Source organism: Euphorbia lathyris, chromosome 5, assembly GCF_963576675.1.
Source record: "Euphorbia lathyris chromosome 5, ddEupLath1.1, whole genome shotgun sequence".
Lineage (NCBI taxonomy): Eukaryota > Viridiplantae > Streptophyta > Magnoliopsida > Malpighiales > Euphorbiaceae > Euphorbia > Euphorbia lathyris.
The window spans coordinates 192,098-216,616 of record NC_088914.1 but is presented as its reverse complement, the minus strand read 5'-3'; the positions used below and the strand labels follow the sequence as shown (position 1 = coordinate 216,616).

Genomic DNA, 24,519 nt, shown 5'->3' with positions numbered 1-24,519 from the left:
TCATAGCTTAAAGCAACAGCTAAGAAGAACAGCAGCAGCATCAAGAAGAACAAGAAGAAGGACATGGAGAATCAAGAAGAAGACCAAAATAAATCAAGAGTTCTAAAGGTTGATTCTATGGAAACATGGGATTTCTATATTACTCAGGCCAGCAATCAAGTCTGCCCTGTAAGTTCTTTTTCCTCTGATTTTGTAATTGGGGGAAATTTTGTGATTAGGGTATGACGTTAGGGGTTTTGTAGAGAGATTGTTTCTTTGTCTGGTTATTGAAATTGGGGATTTTTTTTACGATCACCAACTGTTTGTTGAATTGATGTTTGTAGGTTGTTGTACACTTTACTGCTGCTTGGTGTATTCCGTCGGTGGCGATGAATCCTTTTTTTGAGGAACTAGCTTCAATTTATTCAGATGTCTTGTTTCTTTCGGTTGATGTTGATGATGTTAAGGTAATTAATTCATTTTCCGAACTAATTGTAGTTTTGTTTCAGCTTAATACATCAGTGCCCTGCCGCCTGAACTTGGTATGAAACCCGATTAGCTCTACAATTTTGAACTTTGGAGATGTCTCGTTAGCTTGAACTTGCTTAAAGTATCTGGAATTTGCACTACACCATTGATTGCCTATAGCAACCAATTTTCAAAAATTGTTGCCACTGATCGTTGCATTACCTAATTGTTTTTTATGGCAAATGTTTATATAAGTCAAATGCAACGATTATCTATGAAGTGTTGCTTTTGATTTGTTTCTAATTTTATAATTTGAACTAAGGTAACAGTGACATACCATTTACGAGATGTTGTTGCTTTAGTTAACTTGATAATTAGATAAAGCAACAATTTACCATGTAAAAATAGTATTTTAATGTTGCATTTAATAAAAATATAATCACTATATGTAATTAATATGATAAACTTCATTTCAACACATATTAATTATGGATTCTATAATAGTTGGTAAATAATTGCTTTTATTGATTAAAAATAGTGTAAAATGTCCTTTAAATAATAATCTAAAGTGTAAATAATATTTCTTAGCTAGTCATAAAAAATAATAAAAAACAATTAAAAAAGAAATCATAATCCTAATAAATAATATTCCAATTAATTAAGAATTTGGTTCTCAGGAGCCCCGAATAAATACCTGATCTAGGGTTTGGGCTTGTGTTAGTAGTCTTCCTTTCTGATGGATTTCTTTGTTTGGAATGTTAGAGGTGCGGCGAGCAAGGCAACCCGCATTCATGTTAATGATCTTATTAAACAGTTTAACCCCTCCTGTTTTGTTCTTCTAGAGACCAAGGTCAGTGGAGCCAAAGCAGACGAGGTGGTTAGAAAGTTTAAGAATTGGAATTGTGTCAGATCGGAGGCTACTGGCCGGGCTGGGGGGATTTGGCTCTTTTGGAAGCCAGGTCTTGTTAATATTGATATTGTTAGTATGGACTGTCAGTTCATTCATAGTAAGGTGTGCTACCCTGGTAATAAACATTTCTTTGTTACCTTTGTTTATGCCGATCCTGTTCTTTCTAATCGTACAAGGTTGTGGGAGATCCTTCATTCTATTAGCTCTAACATGGTGGAGGCTTGGTTGGTGGCCGGGGATTTTAATGATATTGCCCTTTTAAGTGATTAGAGAGGAGGGGGTAATCATTATGTGAACCGGTGCCTTAACCACAAGCGTAGTATGGATCTGTGTGGGCTTTCAGACCTGGGTGCTGCTGGCCACAAATTTACCTGGAAAAGAAATAGCTTGTTTATGAGGTTGGATAAGGTGTATGCTAATGTTGCGGCTATCTGTAGGTTTCCTGAGGTCAAGGTGCTGAATCTCCCCTTCCGTCACTCTGACCATTGCCCTATCCTCATTAATTTGGTCAAAGGTAACCGGCTGAAAGGTAACAGACCCTTTAGATATCTTGTGGCTTGGGATTCTCATCCCGACTTTAGGAATTTCGTGAAAACCAATTGGCATCCCCACTCTAATGTTCTCCTCGCTGCTGAGGAATTCAGAAGGAAGGTGGTTGTTTGGAATAAAGACATCTTTGGCCATATTATCAGGAGGAAGAATAAACTCTTGAGGAGGATGGAAGGCGTTCAGCGTTGCTTGGAGGCTCGTTTCGACCATAGCTTAAATGGTCACCTTAGAGCTCTCCAGAACGAGTTGGAAGCTGTGCTTAGACAGGAAGAGCTTCTTTGGTTCCAGAAGTCTAGGAAGGCCTGGATTCAAGACGGGGATCGGAATACCAGGTTTTTTCATCTCTCTACGATCATTAGGAGACAGAGGAATAGGATTGATGCTATCAAGGACGCTAGTGGCGAGTGGATTTTTGAGGAGGAAGACATTCGTCGCTCAGCCCTTGATTTCTACAAGGACCTGTTTAGAGAGGAAGCTGTGGACTTGGAGAGTGCCCACTCTGGTATTTCCTTTCCTCGTTTGGGGGAGGAGGCTATTAAAGATGCTTTCCATCCTATTGACCTTAAAGAGATTGATCTGGCCTTCTCTAGCATAGGGTCCACTAAGGCTCCTGGGATTGATGGTATCCCCGCTAGTTTCTATCATAAACACTGGGATACTGTTAAGGAGGGCATATACAGTTTTGTGTTAGGTGTTTTTGGTGGCTCTAACAGTTTTGTTAAGCCTTCCTCCTTCCTCCAGATGAGACCCATCAGTCTTTGTAATGTTTTGTATAAAGCTATTACTAAGATTGTGGCTAATAGAATCCGGAAGATCCTTCCGGATATAATTAGCCAGAACCAAGGGAGCTTTGTTCCTGGTAGACAATTGATGGATAACGTTGTTATTGCCCAGGAGGTTGTCCATTATATGAAGATTAAGAAAGGTAAGAAAGGGATTGTGGCCCTCAAACTGGATCTGGAGAAAGCCTATGATAGATTGAACTGGAGCTTTCTTCTGGATAGTTTAGCCAAAGCTGGCATCCCGGAGAACTGGAGGATTTTGATTGAGAAGTGTATCTCCTCTCCTGTTTTCCAGGTCATGATCAATGGGGACATGTCGGATGAGTTTTCTCCCTCCAGAGGAATTCGTCAAGGAGATCCTATGAGTCCCTTCCTCTTTGTTATTGCCATGGAAAGACTGTCTCACCTGATCCAAGAGGCGGTGTGCAAAGGGACTCTCCACCCTATTTCTATCAACAGACATTGCCCCCTTATTACCCATTTACTCTTTGCTGATGACGTCATGCTTTTCGTTGAGGGTAATGAGGAGCAAATTAAAACAGTTATGGATATCCTTGATTGTTTTTGCGAGGCTTCTGGCCAGAAGGTTAACATCCAAAAGTCCCGTATGCTTTGTTCCAAAAATATGGACAATAGCTTGTGCAGAAGACTGAGTGAGCTCTCTGGCATACCTCTGACGAACTCTTTGGGGAAGTATCTTGGGGTTCCTCTTCACAGTGACAGGGTTTCCAAAGCCTCTTTCAAGGATATTTTGGACAAAACTAATGGTTTGTGTGCTAGCTGGAAAGCTAATTCTCTTTCCCTTGCAGGTCGCCTTACCTTGATCCAGTCAGTTAACTGCGCTGCTCCGAACCACATCATGCAGGCCTGTAAGCTTCCTGAGCCTGTCCTTAGTGACCTGGATAAGATAAATCGGCGTTTCCTGTGGGGTGAGTCTGGAGATGGGAGAAAGGTTCACCTGGTCCCGTGGAAGGAAGCTTGCCAGCCTAAAAACAGGGGGGTCTTGGTATTAGGCAGGCAAAGGACAATAATAAAGTCCTGTTAATGAAACTTCTTTGGAGAATGTGGCAATGCCCCTCCTCTCTTTGGGTCCGTCTCTTGTGCGGGAAGTATCGGAAAGATAGAATCTTTGGTGGCCCGAAGGAGAGGGTTGTTAGCTGTTCCTTCCTCTGGAAAGGGCTCAGTGCCGTGTTTGCTGAATTCTGTACGGGGATTGGCCTGGAGGTGGGTAATGGTAGATCTATTAGCTTCTGGTATGACACCTGGATTGGTGATAAACCGCTGATTGATGTGTGTAATGCCCCTCCGTCGGCTGATCTCCTTTCCTGGAAAATTGCTGATGTGGTGGACTCGGAGGGAGACTGGATCTGGTCAAAGTTCGACTCTTTCTTTAGTTTGGAGACCCTTCTTAACATTAGAGGAGTGAAGATTAGCAATCAAGAGGAGGATAAGGATAGACATTGTTGGGCCTTGACGAATAATGGTACTTATTCTTGTAAATCGGCCTATGAAGCTTTTACCCCTAATAGGGCTGATCCTCCCTTGGAGATTTGGAAGTCCATATGGTCCCTCAAGATCCCTTACCGTATCAGGAGCTTCCTTTGGCTGGGTATCAAAGACAGGCTCCTTACGAATGCGGATAGGCACAGAAGACACTTGATTGAGTCTAGTGCCTGTAGTAGATGCAGAGGCAATGTGGAAACCTTGTGCCATGCCTTGAGGGATTGCCCAAATAGTAAGAAGATCTGGGAAGGGATCCTCCCTCATCACATCCTCCCTTCCTTCATGGCCTTTTCTGAAGGGGACTGGTTCTCTCAAGGAGCCAAGGGGAACTTGCTGGCCAACATGGAGCACGGTGCCATCCTCTTTGCTATTACTTGTCACCAAATCTGGAAGTGGAGGAATGAAGAATTATTTGCGGGTAAGGCTGTCCTTATTCCTGATTTACTGTTTTTCTTCTCGAAGAAGCTCTTTGTTATTACTAAAAGCTTTGAAAGAGATTCCCTTGTTCGCCCCTCCCCGGATAAAGAGATCCTGCTAGTTGGCTGGAGTAAGCCTAGAGAAGGGTTTGCTAAGTTGAATACTGATGGCTCCTGCCTTAGCAATGGCAGAATTGCTGCTGGAGGAGTTCTTCGGGATGCTGGTGGCAATTGGATGGCGGGGTTTACCCATAACTTGGGGACGGGCTCCTCCTTTTCTGCGGAGCTCCGGGGTATCTTGTCAGGTATTAAACTCGCCATTCGCATGGGTGTTAAAAAGCTCTCGGTGGAATCTGATAATCTGGAGGCTATTAACAGGATTTCAGATAGCCAGGCTGTTTGTCTGAAGAGCCAGAATCTCATCAAAGCTATTTTGAGGCTTCTTCCTGCCTTTGAGTATCTTAATTTCTCCCATATTTTTAGGGAGCAAAACCGCGTGGCGGATCGTTTAGCAGCTGTTGGGCATGGGAGAATGTTAGGTGTTTCTACCCTATCTGTTCCTCCTTCTTTTCTTTTGCCTTCTCTCCTAGAGGATAGGATTGGAGTCAGCCTTCCTAGACTGATCCCGGTGTAGGTTTTTTGTTGGTTTTGTTTTTTTCCTTTCCTTTCTTACCAAAAAAAAAATTAAGAATTTGGTTCAAAAATAATATTTCATACATTAAAAAATTTAAGATTTTGGTCCATTTCACTTCCCAACAAAACATTTCTACAACTTTTTATTGATAAAAAACAGTGTAAGATGTAATGATATTCCTTAGATAGTCATAAAAAAAACTTAATAAAAAAATAACTAAAAAAATAAATTATATTCATAATAAATAATATTCCAATTAATTAAAAAATTTATATAAAATAATATTTCCTAGAAAAAATTAAGATTTTGATAATTTTACTTCCCACCAAAATATTTCCACCATTTTTTATTGATTAAAAATAGTGTAAAATATCATTTTGAAAAAAGTAAAATGTAATAATATTTATTGGTAAAAGCTATGCTTACTTTGTTTTATTTATTAGGTAGTCATAAAAAATTAATAAAATATCAATTAAAAAATTAATTACATTCCTAATAAATGATACAATTAATTAAGAATTTAATTCATCTCCTCTTTCTTCTTGGAGGATGTGGTGGGAATCAGTTTTCCTAGACTGATCCCGGGTTGAGCGTTTCTTTGTTTGTGTTTGTTCTTTCTTTTCTTTCCTACCAAAAAAAAATACAATTAATTAAGAATTCGATTAAAAAATAATATTTCGTACAATAAAACAAATTAAGATTTTGGTCAATCTCACTTCTCACCAAAATATTCCCCCCATTAATTTCATCATAAAATTTCACTTCCCTCCAATAATTTTCACACTTTTCAGATTCCCACCATACCATCACTTTACATTTCACTTTTTATCCTTTACCCTCTATCTCACTCTCTCCGCTTTTCACTCACTCTCTCTCTTCGTTCAGTGCTAGGGTTCTTCTGAAATTTCTCTCATCTATACTAGTGATTAGAGTAATTCCTCTCTCATGATTCCCATGGGTGATATTCCTCTTCCTTGCATGGTCTCGATTAAGGTAAACCCCTAATTTCATCTGTTCTCTATTTTGTTTTTGTTTGCATACTTCTTTTCACGGCTGATTTTGGGGTATTTTTTGTTTGGAACCTTTCTAAAGCTTTCAATTACTTATTTTCTTCGATCTTATTGTATCTCTTTGTTTAGAACATGTCTGCGATTTTTATCCTAAAGATTGGAAAGAGAAGCTTTCTGTGTTTTACCATGCAGGTGAGCATATAATTTAGAAGAATATGTAAGTGATTCATATACATCATCTCTTTCATGTATCAATGGTTATATGTTTCCACAAAAAATTGAAATTCAATTTCTTGATTTGTATCTTCAATTTTTGGAAACTTAGAAAACTTTTTTGTTACACAATGTCAGAGCTGTGGAGAATGACGAATTGAACTGTTAAAACAGACTATTATATTAGAGAAGCCCCTCCCAAACTACCTCTGAAGGTACTCAAATTTTCTATTCATTTGTCGAGAATTCCCCTGAAAAGACTGAGGATGGGTACATATTGAAAATACTGCGATTCATTTAGCTTATTGTGGATTCTTTCTTAATTTTATCGTTCTCTATTTATTATGATTTAATATTCTTGCTATTGTAAATATATAGACGAAGGAAAACACAGAAAACGACATGAAGGGAGAAAGAAGAAGTAGAGGAAAGGCACTACTCTAATAAAGGTATAGTCTGATTTGTTTCACTGCTGACTCAAAATATACATTGTGAACTATATTTGCAGCTCATGTATTTATGTTGATAAGTGATATTGCGTTGATAAATTCTGATAATGGATCACTGCTGACCGAATTAGGCTTGAGGTTTTTTGTCATAGAGTTTCATCAAATTAAACAATTTAGCCCCAAATTGAAGTAAAATCCGCAATCAGTAATGCTGCTTCATATCTAGCAGAATTAGGGTGCATTGTGATAGAGTTTTAATTCTTACCTTTCCTTAGTCAATATTTCTTTTATCGAACTTGTGCATATACCTATAAATTACAGTTATTCCCCTCCAAACATTTTTAGAATAACGTTTTTTAGTTATGATGGTGTAAGGTGATTATCTAGCTGTCATAAAATGTAAAATTTACTGCAATGTCTACAGAAGTTGATACCATTTAGTTATCATTTCTTAAGTTTGTTGAGTATCCTTCAACTATATTTTGCATGCTTGAGTGTGTAAAGGGAGAGGAAAGAGGGTATGTGCAAAGGAGGAAAGGATTTTTGGATATTCAACTCCTGACTTGCTTATTTAAATGGTGGCAGCAAAAGATTGTTGAACTCATGATGGTAATCCTAGAAAGTCTTCCATCTGTTTCTGATATAATTGATGCAAACATGAACTGATTGGCTATCAGAATGTTTTTATCAGTTGAGAAGTCACATTGTAATCACACTGCATGCCCATATTTTCTTTCATTTTTTAGAACAAAATAAAAAGCACTTTGAGCTGCATCAGCTCTACTATTCATTCCTTGGAGAGAAGTCATGATTGTGTGCTTGGTTAAATAGTATCATCATGCACATCTAGTTTCGCTTTTTATTGTCATTAATATTGTTAGTCTCAAGGATGTATTGATATGGTTATATTCTTTCAAGTCATTATGGAGATATGCACATTTGCTTTCCTAGTTAAGTGAACTGATTAAGGTTCTCCAATTTTTTAATTTAATACTACTGCCCTTGATGGCTGATATTAATTTTTTATTTTTTTTTGGCAAAGGCAAGGTGTTTGAAGTCCACTACCTTCCTATTCCAATTTCTGGCCAAACACTATTTGAAGGTCTTACATTTTAAAATCCTATAGACTTAACTATACTTTCTTGAATTACTAACTGAATTTGACATTATAGTATTGGAGTTGAGGCTTTTTCATAACCAAGGCACCTACATATTTGCTGTGTAGTTTACTATTTCTCATTGTCACTAAGTCATTTTTAACATTTTTCATGAGTTTCGTCTTGCATTTGCAAATTTTTTTGTTATATGTAAAAACTATTTAATAATATAAAAGACTCTATAATTAACATTGGGTGGTGCTATTGTCCAAAAGTTAATGTCAAGCAAAATAATTATATAGCTGAAACCTGAAAGTTTAAATATTGGAGAATTTCATGGTTCATTAATCTTGTTCTATTAAGTTCTTGTCGAATTAAGGAAAGGCACTTTACAACTAGCCCATTGTCCTCTGCTACTAATACATTCCCTGTATTTAGAGGCACAATTTCCTGGAACCTGAGACAGGACATGATTATTATTAGTTAAGTCCAATTTTTTTTTTCAGATTGAGGATTCGAAATTACCAGGAAAGTACTTAGGCGGATCTAATAATACAATAAAGGGTGAATTTGGTAGTCTATTTGGATTTCAGGGTCAGTTTGTTCCAGAATAAATTTTAGGTCCAATTTGTGAGATTTCAGCATCTCTCATCCCCTAATAAGCTCAGGATCAGCTGTTTGAACAATTGTGGTGAAAAATTGTCTTTTTGTGTTTTAACATAGGGGTGTGGTTTGCACTTTGGAATCTCAATATTTGTTAGTACTGTGTAGTTTCAGGGACCAACTTTAACATGTTAGAGTCCACGTAGTTGAAGTTGTCATGGGCTGCCGGGATATTGAAAATACGTTGCAGGCACTCACTGGTTTGTCTCTTCTTCCTAAAATTCATCTCTAATCTAATTCCTTAATTTTAAATGTCATTATCCTGTTTATAATATATGTTCATTATCAAGATATACCTTTCTGTCGCTAGAATAGAGTAACAGGATTGGATCTGGTATCTCTTACCTGAACTCATCCTCAGATCCAGTCATGATATCTCTACTGAATACTAGTCACTACCGGAGGTCTTTTAAATTCATGTAAAATATTAAGTTGACATACTACATGTTTTAATTCTACAGTCAAAGATTGAAAGATTGTCATTTGCCCGGGAAAACATTAAGCAACTTGATGCAATACTCAGAGGCTCATCATCTCATGGTTGCGAATATCTAGTTAGTAGGATAGGCCCCATGAAGAGAACAAAAGGTTATAGAAGCGCCGAATCTTCAGCTACTACGAGTACGAGCCCTATGTCTGAAGATGCAAAAGAGCCATTCAAAATGGAAATCAGAGAGGAAATCAAAGATGAAATTATAGAAGTGAAGAATGAACTATCAGGAATTTCTTGTTCAAAATTTAAGCCTTATGAACCCATCACTCAATCTAAATTTGGATGGTGTTCTTTCTACAGTGTGCTCAAATGAACGCGATGACTGATTTATTTATGCTTGTGATGATACTTTAGGATTTAGGATTTTAATATTTAGGTACTGTTAGATATTTAGGTACTTTTCGATTTTTGTTGCTTGTGAATGTTTATTTTAGTAGGCATTGCCTTTTGGATTATAATATCATCTTTGCCTTAATGTCACAAACATTGTTGCCAAGTACTCTAAATATCGTTGCACTTGTAAACTAAAATATCGTTGCCTCTTGTTCTTTAGAAAAATAATTGTTGCCTTTGCCAAATAAAATCATTGCATTTGTATAACAAAAGATGTTGCCAAAGGTTAAAAAGTCGTTGCCTCTATTACAAAATACCATTGCTATTGGACCTGAAATAGTGTTGCCCAGGGATTAAAACGTTGCCTATAGTTTGAAATAGTGTTGCTATTACTTATTACGGCAACGACTAATAAATGTAAAATCGTTGCTTTTGGTTTCATTTTCGTTGCCTTTAAGTTGATTCATTCGACTGTTGCACTCGTTGAAAACTAACGCAACGATCTCTTCAGTGTTGCATTTGGAAACATTTTCGTTGCCCTTGAGAGAGAAAGCAACCGTGAATTAACCAACGAAAATAAATTGACCAAAATCGTTGCCTTAGCCCATTTTTGGCCATTATGCAACAGTTTTGGGTGCCAAATGCAACAAATCAGAATCATTGCAATATGCATTCCATGGTGTAGTGTTGTTTAGAATGATTCTATTGACTTCTCTCAAAGTTACAGTGTTTTAACTTGTTCAAAGCTCCTATTACTTTGCTTAGGGGTTAATCATGCTCCTGTAAACAAGTTTAGAAAATTAATCAGACGTCTCCAAAGTTCACCAATTAGTATATTAGATTGCATTGCAAATGAGTAAAGTAGATGCTCCTGTGTTCTGTTGATTAATTTTAGCCTAGACAGTGCTGATTGACAGTTGCTATTTTGTAGTAGAGACATGGTGGTGTTTTTCATTTTAGTATGTTTGACATTTGGATATAATCGGTCCATTCGATTTTGGTTTTCAAATTCGCCAGTTCAAACTGCCGCTGAGTATAAATGGGAAGCAGGTTAGCATGGTGTTCTTCAATTTTTTTTTATATAATTTTTTTCCGTTCTGAAATTTGAAGTTACCGATGCTTATTTTATGGTTCTCTCTTCCGGTTCAAACTCAAGATACTGAAACTAACCAAGAAGGTATCTGCTTTTCCTTCGTTATTTATGTAACTTCTATTATTGTAATCTAAAAGGAGAGTTCAGTTTACCAAAATTTGAACTTGTAGTTGTTGGTTCAGAATTAACTCAGGAAACTACATCTTCCATGAACGAGCATAGTGAATCAAGCACAAAAGAAGAAACTCCTTCAGCTCAAGAGCCCACATTGCCAATATTGCAGAAAATTATCAATTTGAGCAAGCAAATTCAGGTAAGATTTTTCTCTCTTTTGAACTTTCTCAATTTGGTGGTTGTAAAAAATAGGGACAAGAAAGAAAATATATCAATTTTATCATTTCGTTCTACGAAAATTTAGTCCCTTGGATGTTTAAGCTGAATGATTCAATTGAAGTACTTGTTCTTCTACCATAAATTCAAGTAGACTTTAGTTTAGCTGCAGACTTCTGATGTTTGTTTACTGATTTTCCTTAAATCTAATGTTTTTTTATTTCCTTTATTTCCAGTCGTGCGAAAAGAATCCCGTGACCCGAATGCATGGCATAGGCGGAGCAGCTGAACGGCTTCTGGCAGCTGATCCTGAGTTGAGGCTTGCTGGCGAGCTTTTTGGTCTACAGGGACCTGCCTGGGAAGAGGAGAAGCTAACGAGTGACATCGATGAAAGATTGTGGTTTCTTAGAATTTGAAAACTATGTATTGGACATATATTATGATACTCTTATCTTATTTTGTAAGAGATTCTGTATGTATGACTTGGATCATTGTTTGTAAATTTATTTGACATATTTTATATTACACTTTCCGAAATTAATCAAAATTTGCATTTATTACAGGTGGAAATTATTTAAAATTCTGCAACAAAAAGATGCAAATTACAATTGTTGCAAATTCAATTATAAATGTTGCAATTTTGAATTAAAATTGTTGCAAAATCATAAAATTTGTTGCAAACAGTAATATAAATGTTGCATTAAAGCAATATTTGTGTGACAGAAACTATTAAAATTGTTGCAAAATTAAATAAATTAGTTGCATTAGATTTAATGCAACAATAATTACATGTTGCATTATTTGTAAATTTGTTGCTTTAACCAAAAATTTGTTGCAACAAATTAAAAAATATCCAACAATTGTTAGTTGTTGCTATTGTTTACAAATTGTTGCATTAGCAAATAATGCTACAGGAGCGTCCGCAACAATCAGATTTTTGTTGCGTTTGGCCTATTTTTGGCCTACTGCAACTCAAAAAGGGGTCTAAGCCAACAATTTCACTTGGTTGCAGTAGAGAATCGCCTTCGCCTAAGAAAGCGTACCTCAAATGATTGGGTAACTCTTTAAGTTCTAATTTAGGGGGTATTACAATTGAAGGCGGAAATGGTCAATCTTCTCGAATCAAAGGCTTTGGGGTCCTTATCTTCAAACGTACCAATATGGTTTTGCAATTAGCGGATCAAACCACTAAGAAACCATATGGTATAATTGAAGATGTTTTAGTCAAAGTCGATAAATTTATTTTTCCTACCGATTTTGTTATATTAGACTTTGCATATGATGTAAATTACCCTTTAATTTTCGGTAGACCGTTTATGAACACAGGACGTGCTCTAGTAGATGTGTCGGAAGGGAAGGTAGTTTTAAGGATAGGAGAAGATAAGATCGAGTTTAATATGAACAAAGCGATGAAATACCCTATGGAGGAATTCGCTTGTATGAAAATTGATTTAGTCGGGGAATGTGTCAATGACGTTATTCAGAGTGAAGAAATAATTGAACCTATAATAGGTGAGGAATTAGAAGATAAGGACCCCAAAGCCTTTGATTCGAGAAGATGGACCAGTTCTGCCTTCAATTGTAATACCCCCTAAATTAGAACTTAAAGAGTTACCCAATCATTTGAGGTACGCTTTCTTAGGCGAAGGCGATTCTCTACCTATAATTATTTCTAACAAATTAACAAATGATCAAGAAGAAAAATTGAAAGAAGTTGTTAGAAATAGGATAGGAAGTATGGGATGACAAATTTCAGACTTAAAAGGAATTAATCCTAGTATCGTAATGCATAGAATTCACTTAGAAGAGGATAAGCCACCTAAAGCGGATAGGCAAAGACGCTTAAATCCGAAGATGAAAGAAGTAGTCAAAAATGAGATTACTAAACTTTTAGACAATGGAATCATTTATCCGATTTCGGATAGTGAATGGGTCAGTCCAATCCATTGTGTACCCAAAAAAGGAGGCATAACTGTTGTAAGAAATGATGAAGGTGAACTGATACCTACACAAACCACCACCGGTTGGAGGGTTTGTATAGACTATAGGAACCTAAACAAAGCAACTAGGAAAGATCATTTTCCTCTACCTTTCATTGATCAAATGATCGAAATGATAGCCGGTCATGCATTTTATTGTTTTCTAGACGGTTATTCCGGATTCTTTCAAATTTACATTTACCCGGATGACCAAGACAAAACAACCTTCATGTGTCCTTACGGAACATTTGCATATAGGAGAATGCCTTTTGGCCTATTTAATGCACCAGCAACATTTCAAAGATGTATGACAGCAATATTTAATGACTTCATTAAAGATATAATGGAAGTTTTCATGGATGATTTTTCAGTTTATGGAGATTCTTTCGATGCATGTTTACAAAACTTAGATAAAGTATTGTCTAGATGTGAGGAAACGAATTTAGTATTAAATTGGGAAAAATGTTATTTCATGGTAGACGAAGGAATTGTTTTAGGTAATAAGATATCTGAAAAAGGTTTAGAAGTGGACAGAGCAAAGACTTCAGTTATAAAAAAATTACCCCCACCAACCACTGTTAAGGGAGTAAGATCATTTTTAGGTCATGCAGGTTTTTACAGAAGTTTTATAAAGAACTTTTCTGTAATCTCCAAACCACTTACGAATTTGCTTATGAAAGATTCAACTTTTGATTTTAATGAGGATTGTTTACAAGCTTTCAATACTTTGAAAACGGCTTTAGTCAGTACACCTATAATATCGAAACCCGATTGGAATCTACCTTTCGAAATTATCTGTGATGCGAGTGACTTAGCTGTAGGATGTGTATTAGGTCAAAGGAAGGATAAGAAACTTCATGTTATATATTATGCGAGTCACACATTGTCCGGTGCACAGTTAAATTACACCACAACTAAAAAAGAAATGTTAGCAGTAGTTTTTGCATGTGATAAGTTTCGATCTTACTTGTTAGGATCTAAAGTCATCATCTATACAGATCATGCAGCTTTACGATATTTATTTGCTAAGAAAGATGCAAAACCGCGTCTTATTAGATGGGTTTTATTATTGCAAGAATTTGACATAGAGATTAAAGATAAAAAGGGAGTTGAAAACCTGGTTGCCGATCATCTATCAAGACTTGAGGATGAAAACGGTCCCATCGGTGAAACATTAGGCATTCGAGATGATTTCCCCGATGAACATCTCATGCAAGTACAAAGTGTCATAGCTCCATGGTATGCGGATATAGCCAATTACTTAGCTGAACATGTTGTGCCAGATGGATTGAATTCTCAGCAAAAGAAGAAATTCTTTTCAGAGGTTAAGAGATATTTTTGGGAAGATCCATTTTTGTTCAAAACATGCGGCGATGGAATACTTAGGAGATGTGTTAGTGAGTTTGAATATGACTCTATAATGTTGGAATGTCATGCTAGCGCTTACGGAGGTCATAATAGCGTAAGCAAAATAACAGCTAGAATACTTGAATGCGGATTCTTTTGGCCTACTTTGTTTAAAGATGTCCGTTCATTTATTGTCCGCTGTGATAAATGTCAAAGAACCGGGAATTTAGGAAGGAGAGATGAGATGCCTCTCACGAACATATTGGAAGTTGAAATCTTCGACGTATGGGGGATCGATTTCATGGGTCCTTTTCCTACTTCTTTTGGCAAAAATTATATATTAGTAGCCGTAGATTATGTTTCAAAGTGGGTTGAAGCAATTGCAACCCCGCCAAATGATTCTAAAGTAGTTGTTAAGTTTATAAATGCAATATTCTGTCGATTTGGAGTTCCTAGAGTTATGGTAAGCGACGGTGGTACTCATTTCGTAAATAGAAGTTTTGAGTTTTACTTATGAAAAAATACGGAGTACACCAACGTATCTCTACGCCGTACCATCCTCAAACGAATGGTCAAGCGAAAATATCAAATAGAGAGCTCAAATGGATACTTGAGAAAACAGTTTCGTCTTCTAAAAGAGACTGGGCACATAAACTTAACGATGCATTATGGGCATACCGTACTGCATTTAAAACACCTATCGGAATGACACCTTATAGATTAGTCTATGGTAAAGCTTGTCATTTGCCGGTTGAATTAGAACATAAAGCATATTGGGCTATAAAAACCTTTAATTATGATTTGCAAAGAGCAGGAAAAAAGCGTTTGTTCGACTTAAACGAGTTGGATGAATTACGCTATTTGGCCTACGAAAATGCAAGAATTTATAAGGAAAAAGTTAAAAAGTGGCATGATGCCAAAATCAAAATTAAAAACTTTAATGTTGGGGATAAAGTCTTACTTTTTAATTCGAGATTAAAGTTATTTCCAGGTAAGCTAAAATCTAGATGGACTGGACCATTTTTGGTTGTTAAAACATTTGATTACGGAACTTTGGAGCTAGAAAAGTCCAATGGCGATCGATTTAAGGTTAATGGTAATCGTTGCAAGATTTATTTCGACGGAGCTCCAATTCAAGCAATTGAATCCGTGGATAAATTCTATGAAAATTAATTTATTTAGTTTTCATATTTTTAATTTATAGTTTTTTTTTATTTTATGTTCATAATTTTTCATTTTTACTTTTATTTTATTTTTATTTTTATTTTTTGTACAAATAAGTTTTGTCAATATTTAAAATTTTAATTTAGTCATGTTTTGAAAATGATTTCATTAAGTGTTAAGTGTTATTGAGAAATTAAATATGCAGAAATCTCAGTTGAGATTTTCTATGTTTTAGGATTTGGAAATCTCAGTTGAGATTCCGAAAATCTCAGTTGAGATTTTCTGTCTTTTGCAATTGAAATAACTGTAAGGGATTAGAGTCTTCTTTCTTTAAAATTTTTGTCAGTTGAATCAAAGAGGTATCACTTTGGCACCTTTTTCTTTTTAACAGACACAACCTTTCACTTATAGGTCTTATATATTCCTGTAGGATCAGACTTCTTCCATTTCATTTCATCTTTCTGAATTTCTTTCTCAAATTCTCAATCCTACAGACATCATTTTCTTCTCTCTCATAGACATGACTAAGTCTTTGAAAAATGTTCGAAAACACACTTCTGCTCAAAGCGGGAAAGTTGATATCTCTGATCGTTATGGTGCATGGTTTCCAATTTATAACCATGACGAAGGGAAACGCTTTCTGCAGTTCAGATATGCTCAATTCTTTGGCATGATGTATATGGACGAGTTTCTGAACGAGGAACTCGGGATAAGCGAAGACATTGATCGCTATCTGACTAATTTGGGATGGACCAAAGTTGCTTCTATGAAATTTCCTATAATTGGGAATTAGGTTCTAGAGTTTTTATCTACTGTTCGTTTCGTCAATAAGAGACATGTTCGTCTCAGTTTTTGTTGTGAGGGGCAGGTATTCACTTTTGGATATCCAGAACTTCATAATTGGTTTGGTTTTCCACCCCGAGACACAACTCAGCACCATCCTGGACGGGATATGACTTCTACAGATATATGGAGGATGTTAACAAGATTTTGGCGATTCAATCCACATCTTGCCTTCAACAAATTCATCAATTCTAATTCCATGCTGTATCTACACAAATTCCTCTGTCATAGCCTTTTTGGTTGAGTCAGTAGCAATGTTGTGAAAGATATTGATCTCTATGTGTTGGGCGACATTTTCCAAGGCAACTCAGTGAACTCCTCGAAGATTCTAATGGGGGGGTTAGTTGCCGCTTCCCGTTCGAAGAACCGGAAGATTGGGTTCGCCAACATCATTTGTGGAATCATTTTAGGAGCCAAGGGAACCATTTCTGTCCCTTGGACTGATACGGAACCATTCCCTACTCTAGACTACGAGTTCTTGGAGAACGAGGGGCTTGTCAAACGAGTTTTTCGTTCTGGTCCAACATTCCTTTCTGCACCATAGAGGCAAGTCTTCATTCAAACGAAGATTAACAGGGCCAATGCACGTCTTTTTTCCAATTCTTAGGGATATAATTTGAGTTTCTGTTTTGTTTTATTATATATATGAGTGTTTATATTTTGTGTTTTTATGAGTAAGATGTTTTTATGTAATATATATTAAGGTATTGTTTATATTTTGATTATAATAACTAAAAGTGCATTAATTCCTTAGTTTATTTCTTTTATTTAAGGAACAACCTTTGGTTTTCCTTCAATTTAATGTTTCAGTTTTGTTTATCTCAGTTTCAGGGATTAATATTCACATTAATGTCACTTAATTATAAGAGGAATTGGTTTAGACATGTTAAAATTGTCAAAAACAGTCCCAATTTTACCCAGAAATTCTAGAATCTCAGTTGAGATTCTAAATTCTCAGTTGAGACAGCAACAGGGCAACTTTCAGGCCAAATTCGACCCCCTTGCCTACTTGCTGTCGCGACTGAGATTTTGAAAATCTCAGTCGCGACATGCGACTTCCAGGGACGGGTTATTGGGCGAATTTTGCATCTTTTCCTATTCCTACTCTAATTACTTACCTATTCATCTATCCTAATCAATACCTATTACTTACACCTATTTAAATCACCTATTTTTACACCAATCAATCATCTTTTCTCTTCCCAATACAAGATTCACTCACCTTCCCCATAAATCTTTACCCTATTCATCTTCTTCTTCCCTAAATCACCAGCATTATCTTTTACTCTTCCTTTCATCCTTTCATATTTTCTTCATCTCTTTCACCAAATTTCACAAACAAAATGCCTAAACAAAATACTGTTGCTAACAAAACTAAGGCCACTGAAGTCAATCGATTACGGGTTCAATATGGAGCACCGTTCGATATTGCGATGGAAGCCGAAGGACGCAAATATCGTCGATTTTCTAATAGCCAAATAGAGTTCGTCGACATGCTTTTCCTTGACACCGACACGGTACACACATTTTCATTTGCCGAACGTATTGATGAATATCTATCTGTTCTTGTTTGGAAAAGGTTTTCTAGTATGCATTTTCATGGTATTAAATCGCATATTATTGAATTTTTGGTTACTCTAACCTATGACAAGAAGAAAGGAGTTATCTCTTTTCGGAATAATGGAGTTTGTTTTGACGTTGGGTATGCGGCCATGAACCGATGGTTTGGTTTTCCTACTCGGAATTTTTATTCCAAACCAAAGCCTTTTCATTCACACACGGTTTGGCACTCTTTAACCGGTTTAGATGTTTTTAATCCAAAGAATACATCTAGTAAGCTACTTAAGGATGATTGTATCTTCTTCTTTCACAAGTTTTTATCATTTTCCTTATTTGGTCGGGTTGAAAGTTCAAAGGTGCAAGTTCGTGATTTGTTTGTATTGGATAGTATTTTTAAGGGTTTGACCATTGATAGTATTGAGATGATATTTACTAATTTAGTTCGAGCTTCCATGTCCCGCAATAAGCAAGTGCCTATGGGTAATTTAATTACCGGCATTGTTTTGGGTGCTCGGGGTGAATTATATCAAAATATGCCTCATGTTGGTTTACCTTCATTGGATCTCACGGCACTTCAAAGGGCCAATTTATTGCAGAAAATGGGATCGTCCGCCTTTATCTCTTATGAAACTCGTACAAGACGTGTTTTTGCTACCATGGGTAGTGAAGCTTCAAGTTATCAAGGTTTGGGTGCCCAAGATGATGATAAGGAAGATGAAGATGACTTTGATGAAGAGGATGAGGATGAGGAGCATGTTGATGTTAATGCCAATGAGCAAGCAAATGAAGAACCCAATGTTGAAGAACAAGTTGGATGGCAACATGTTTTGCAACAGATGAACGAGCATAACCGTCACATGAATTTGCGGTTAGATGAAGTCGTTGCCAACAATACCGAAATGAGTTTGAGGATAAACACGGTGGATGCCAATATCACTACTTTGAGACGTGAGCACAAATCTACTCGTCGCCGGATGCTATCTTTCTTCCGACGCCAAGGAGTTGAGTCTACGCCTTCACCACCGCGTTCACCTTGATAGGTTTTATCATTTCCGACTTTAACTCATTTTCGTTATTATTTTTATGTTTTTTCAAGTTTGGTACAATATTTTTATTCTGTTTGGTACAATTATCTTTATTATTATGTTTGCATGTTATCGTACTATATTTTTCAGTACTATATCGTATGGTTTATTTCGTACTATTTTTCGTGTTTTATCGCTTTTTGCACCAATGAGGACATGGTCCAAATTAAGTGTGGGAGGAGATATTTCATATTCGTTTTAATTTTAAGTACGAATGAATGCAACGAATGAGAATGAATGCTATTTATTTAAATATAAATGCATATTGTTATTCAAGTTTAAGTAAAGTATAATATGCAACATTTTTCCAAAACAAATGCAACATTTTTTATATAAAGTGCAACACTTTTAAAAAATAATAGCTATTTTTCATAAACATATATTTTTGTTAAGTATATATTTTTCATAAGTTTCAAACAAGTCAACTTTCAAAATAATGTTAAGCATATTTTAAGGTTATCATTATTGGTAGAAATAATATTTCTATACGGGCAATATTTTTACAAATATTTTTACAAATCTCCGATACGATTTTATCAAAACGTCTCGAGTGAATGTATATAAGTAAAATTTCTTCAGTTTCAAATCTCTATTTTATATCATGAATTCATGATAAATATAAATCTTATTTTCAATTTTCAATTAGCTTTATAGGCATAAATCAAACTAACAACTTTAGCTTTTTAGCTCGATATGATTTTTTCGTCTTACATTAAAAACCAATTGAAGTTTTAAGGAAACTTTTGGCCATGATTGCGACCGCCCTTATCACGGTCGAGGTATGAAAGGAACGTTAAAAATTAAAGCAAAATTAAAAGTGTTTAAAGTTTTAAGTAACGATTGCGTCCACCCATGGCATGGTCGGTACCTCTTAAACGAACACAAAAGCAAATTAATTCATATAAAGTCACGGACGAGACCACCCTTATCACGGGCGTGACTAAGTGAATTTATTAAACCTAAGTCCTTAATAAATCTATATTTGTAATAGTTTAGGTTTGGGAAAGGAAATTTTGTGCTTTTAATTGCCTTGAGACGAAAGATTCAAAAACATGCGTGCTTACACCGTCCCGAATACTTCAATATAAAAATTGAAATACAAGACGAATAATATATCTCTTTTACACTAGCTAGTTTGATACTTTGCGTATAAATTTACCATGAAGAGTTTATCTTTCGGTTTAACTAATTTAAAGAGGAATATATGGATATATGTTCTATTTATAAAGAGGTTAATTAAAGAATAAATTCAGTGAAATTTTGCTCGGGACTAGCAAAAGCTTAAGTGTGGGAGTTTGTTAAGCCCAAAATATACCTAAAATATCATATATAAATACGTTAAGTTTACATTGAAATCGTGCTAATTATATTCATTTGGAATACTTTTACGTCTTTATTTACTTATTTGATGCAAGGTACTTAATTATTTGGTTAAATCCAAATAGGAGCTAAAACGGAGCTAAAATGGAGGAAAAACCTAAAAAACGTACCAACAATGCATATCAGTCAGAAGAACGCTCAAGGAGGACGAGAAGCAGTCGAGAGACAGGGAGACAAGTCCCTATCGCGATTGAGATTTTCATAATCTCAGTCGCGACTTACGAAAGGCTTCACGGGAAAAAAATGCAATCTTCAACTCGCCCATGTACCCCTTGTCGTGACTGAGATTTTCAGAATCTCAGTCGAGACAGCGAAGCATTCTACACATATTTCACATGTTTTAATCCGAGAAATGCGTCTGTTCGTTTGGATAAAAGCGACCCTTCACCAACGGACACGACCCATCATTTACAACCCTTCAACAACTATAAATAAGTGATCCATTTCAGAAATTTAAGTTGTTGGTTAAGTTAGAAAAGTTAGAGAAGAGAGTTATTATGTTGAGTTTCTGATTCAGAAAAGAATCAGAAAGTTAGATTTCATTTCTCTAAACAAACTTGATGTACGCAAGTTGTTATTAGATTAGTTATAAACACAGTATTAGTTTAGTTTCAAAGGTTGATCAGAGACAAGTTTTCATTCTGGTAGTAGACTGACCAGTCTCTATTCTGAAGATTCAGCGAGAAGAATTAACGGCTGAAGCGCATAGGGTCTGAAAAACCTACGGAGTTTGAGGGAAAGATTGACAACCCAGATCTCAAAGTTTTCGTCGCAATGCTCTCCATGTTTCTACTTCTCTGTTAACTTGTGAAGATTCACATTTCATTAATGATATATTTATTTTATGCAATATATTCTTTTTGTTGTTATTTTGATATTGTTCTGACAAAATGATTTTCAAAATGATAAACTGGTTTTTTTATTAAAACGTTCTATTCCATCTTATTCATATAAGAACTTTGTTGAACACTTGACAGATTTGGTTTTTATGGATGATATGATCGCTGATCGCGGCTTATCATATATAAAATACTAGTTTGATTAAGGTAGAAATATGCTCCGAACCAGAGAGATTTCTACGGTTCAAAGCCATTTAATTGAATAAATTCCTATATTATTACATGTCCATAATCTTACCAAAGTTAAAGTTGTTTTCTTTGCTTTATGAAAATAAGTTTTATACCTTCTATTTATTCCAATTACAGAAGTATCTGTCTTGTAATCAAAATCTCAAGACGGAATTGTTCTCTAAACTCAATATAATATTCTTATCTAATCCTAATTTACCCGAACCAATTCAATCAATTAAACGAATTTCTTTTATTAAACCTAAACACGTGATTAAAACTGAATTAAATAAGGTTTTAGTTAAAAAGTGTTCCCTGTGGGTTCGATATCTTTTATTACTACAAGCGTATACCGTGCACTTGCGGAAATCGCTCAACAGTCGTCTTGGCCACATAAATGAGAAACGCATAACTAGGCTTTACTCTAGTGGAGCGCTAGGGTCATTCGACATACAGTCTTATGACATGTGTGAATCTTGTTTAAGAGGGAAGATGATAAAGGCGCCTTTCACCAAAACTTGTGTACGGGCCACGAAGCTGTTGGAGCAGATACACTCAGATGTATGCGGTCCAACGAGCACTAGTGCTAGATCTGATTTTCTGTACTTTGTTACCTTCACAGATGACTATAGCCAGCACGGGTATGTGTATCTGATGAAACATAAATCTGAAACTCTTCTGAGATTCAAAGATTTCAAAAATGAAGTAGAAAATCAACTTGGCAAGAAAGTAAAAGCGCTCCGGTCTGATAGAGGGGGCGAATACTTGAGCCAAGAGTTTGTCTCATTCTTGAGAGAGTGTGGGATCGTTTCCCAACTCACTCCTCCTGGTACACCCTAATGGAATGGAGTGTCAAAAGGAGGAACAGGACCCTGCTCGACATGGTCCGCTCAATGATAAGTCAAGCTTCTCTCCCTATCTCCTTTTGGGGATTTGCTTTGGAAACTGCTACTCATATAATTAAAAATACACCGACCAAGGAAGTTGAAGGAACACCATATGAATTATGGACGGGCCGAAAGCCCAACGTTTCCTTCATGAAGATTTGGGGCTTTGATGCACATGTCAACAAATTGATAAGTGGCAAACTAGAGTCCAAATCTGTTAAATTCCAGTTCGTGGGTTACCCTAAGGAAACTAAGGGTTATTACTTCTACAACCCAACTGAGAATAAAACATTCATTGCTAGGTTTACAATATTTTTGGAAAAGGAATTCCTTTCAAAGTAGACAGTGGGAGTGATATTGATCTCGTTGAGACTCAAGACTCACAAACTCCTGCAGCTTATGCTGAGGATGCTTTGGGAACTAATATAGATCCTCAAAACATTGAGGAGGCTAAAACGGTTATACAGGTGGTGTTTCAAGTAGATTCGTACAGAATTCTGATGAACCCTGTGTGTATATGAAATTCAATGGGAGCATATCCACTTTCCTAATATTGTATGTCGATGACATACTACTCATTGGAGGTAATATATTAACACTGCAATATCAATCAGTGGTTGAGTAAATGCTTCACAATGAAAGACTTAGGAGAAGCCGATAAAGATCTACAAGGTTAGATCCAACCAACTTCTAAGCTTGAGTCATGCATCGTACATAGACAAGAATCCATCATGTACTCTATGTTATGTACAAGGCCAGATGTTGCGTGTTGCACCAAACATGACTAGTCAGTGTCAGTCAGATCCCGATAGGGAACACTGGAAGATAGTCAAGGCAATCTTGAAGTACCTCAACCGTACCAAGGATGTTTTTCTTAGTATTTGATGAGTAGGCTCCTGCCCACTTTCCTGAATTAGGTTACAATTTGGATTAAAATTAGAGCAAGCTTGTTTGATTTAATTCTTCCATGCATCTGACTCAATTTTACAGTTTTGGTAGTTGGATATGGGTTGGGCATTGACTGTAATATGGGTTGCTTAATTTGTTGATTAATACCATGATGTGGTGTTTGTTAACTTAAACTCAATAGAAAGACGTTATATGACCCGAACTATCACTTTTTGCAATTACCTTGTCCATTTTTATGAAAATTTTGGAGCCTAAAATTAGATATGTATTAGTTAATAAGTACAAGATCCGGTTAGATGATACAGTCAGTAGTAATATTGTTCAACATGTTTCACAGAAAGTAAAATGTTTATTAGAATTCCTACTTACATGTTTCACACAAAGTAAAAGGTTTATCACACAAAGTAAGGTAATATTGTCTCAACATGTTGACAAAACTGGCATACTAATTCTGGAAACATAACTGGTATACCAATTCTGTTTCCAGAATTGGTATCCCAGTTCTGCAAACTGGTATCTAGTTCTGTTTCTAAACATGTATACCTTGTGTTTAACTTGTTTACTTTTGTTGCTCAATCTAATCTAGTGTCATTACACAATTTTTTTGGGATCATATACTTGATAGCTTCATCATATATACCCGCTAGTCATAATGGCATGGAGGACTTTTTTCATAATTTCAAACCTGTGGACTGCACACCCAACTATCAAATAGGTGGATAGGTTGTACTTCTCTGAAGGTCATATTATTATTTTAGGTACAGTGGATAGGTTGACATGATATTTTATTTAAAAATATGTTCTTCATTCATTTTATGCTACAATTAAATCTGTTCTAATTCTTTAACAACAATAGGGAAGCGTCTGATATGATCTGATTTGAGAAATGGTTTACTGAAAGTGTCATTTTGATATTAGTTGGGTGGTTTTGATGAATGTATTTGCAGAATGTGCAGAAGTGATGGAACAAGTGAGGAGTCTAAGAAATGAAAATGATCAGTACAGATCAATATTTGATGAGAAGAGAAAGGAGATAGAACCTCTGCAGCGTGCACTGGGTGAGCTACGAAAACAATTAGTTCTGCTCGTGGTGGTATATGTTCGTCTGAAGAAGAGCTTAATAATGTCGTATGTTATAATGCAAGATTCAATATGCTATAGGACCTCAGTTATAATCTGTGTCTATAGTAGTCACAAGGCCATGAATGAGGCCAAGGACCTTGCTGCCAAGGAAGACATAATGGCACTGGAGAAGCTTTCCCATGAAGAAGTATGTTAGATAAGTATTTATTGTAGTCAGGTCATTACTTGTTTGAATATTCCTCCTGTATTTTAATCCTTGTTCCTGACATTGTTATTTAGGTTAAGAAATTTAT

General features: G+C 35.9%; 1 long non-coding RNA gene across 1 annotated transcript; it reads left to right on the top strand.

The window, feature by feature from the left end:
- The first annotated feature begins 6,094 nt into the window (after positions 1-6,094).
- Positions 6,095-9,623, top strand: LOC136230861 (uncharacterized). The gene is made up of 3 exons (XR_010689575.1): positions 6,095-6,234; positions 6,381-6,443; positions 6,603-9,623. It is a non-coding gene; the product is annotated as an uncharacterized lncRNA (long non-coding RNA).
- The last annotated feature ends 14,896 nt before the right edge of the window (positions 9,624-24,519 follow it).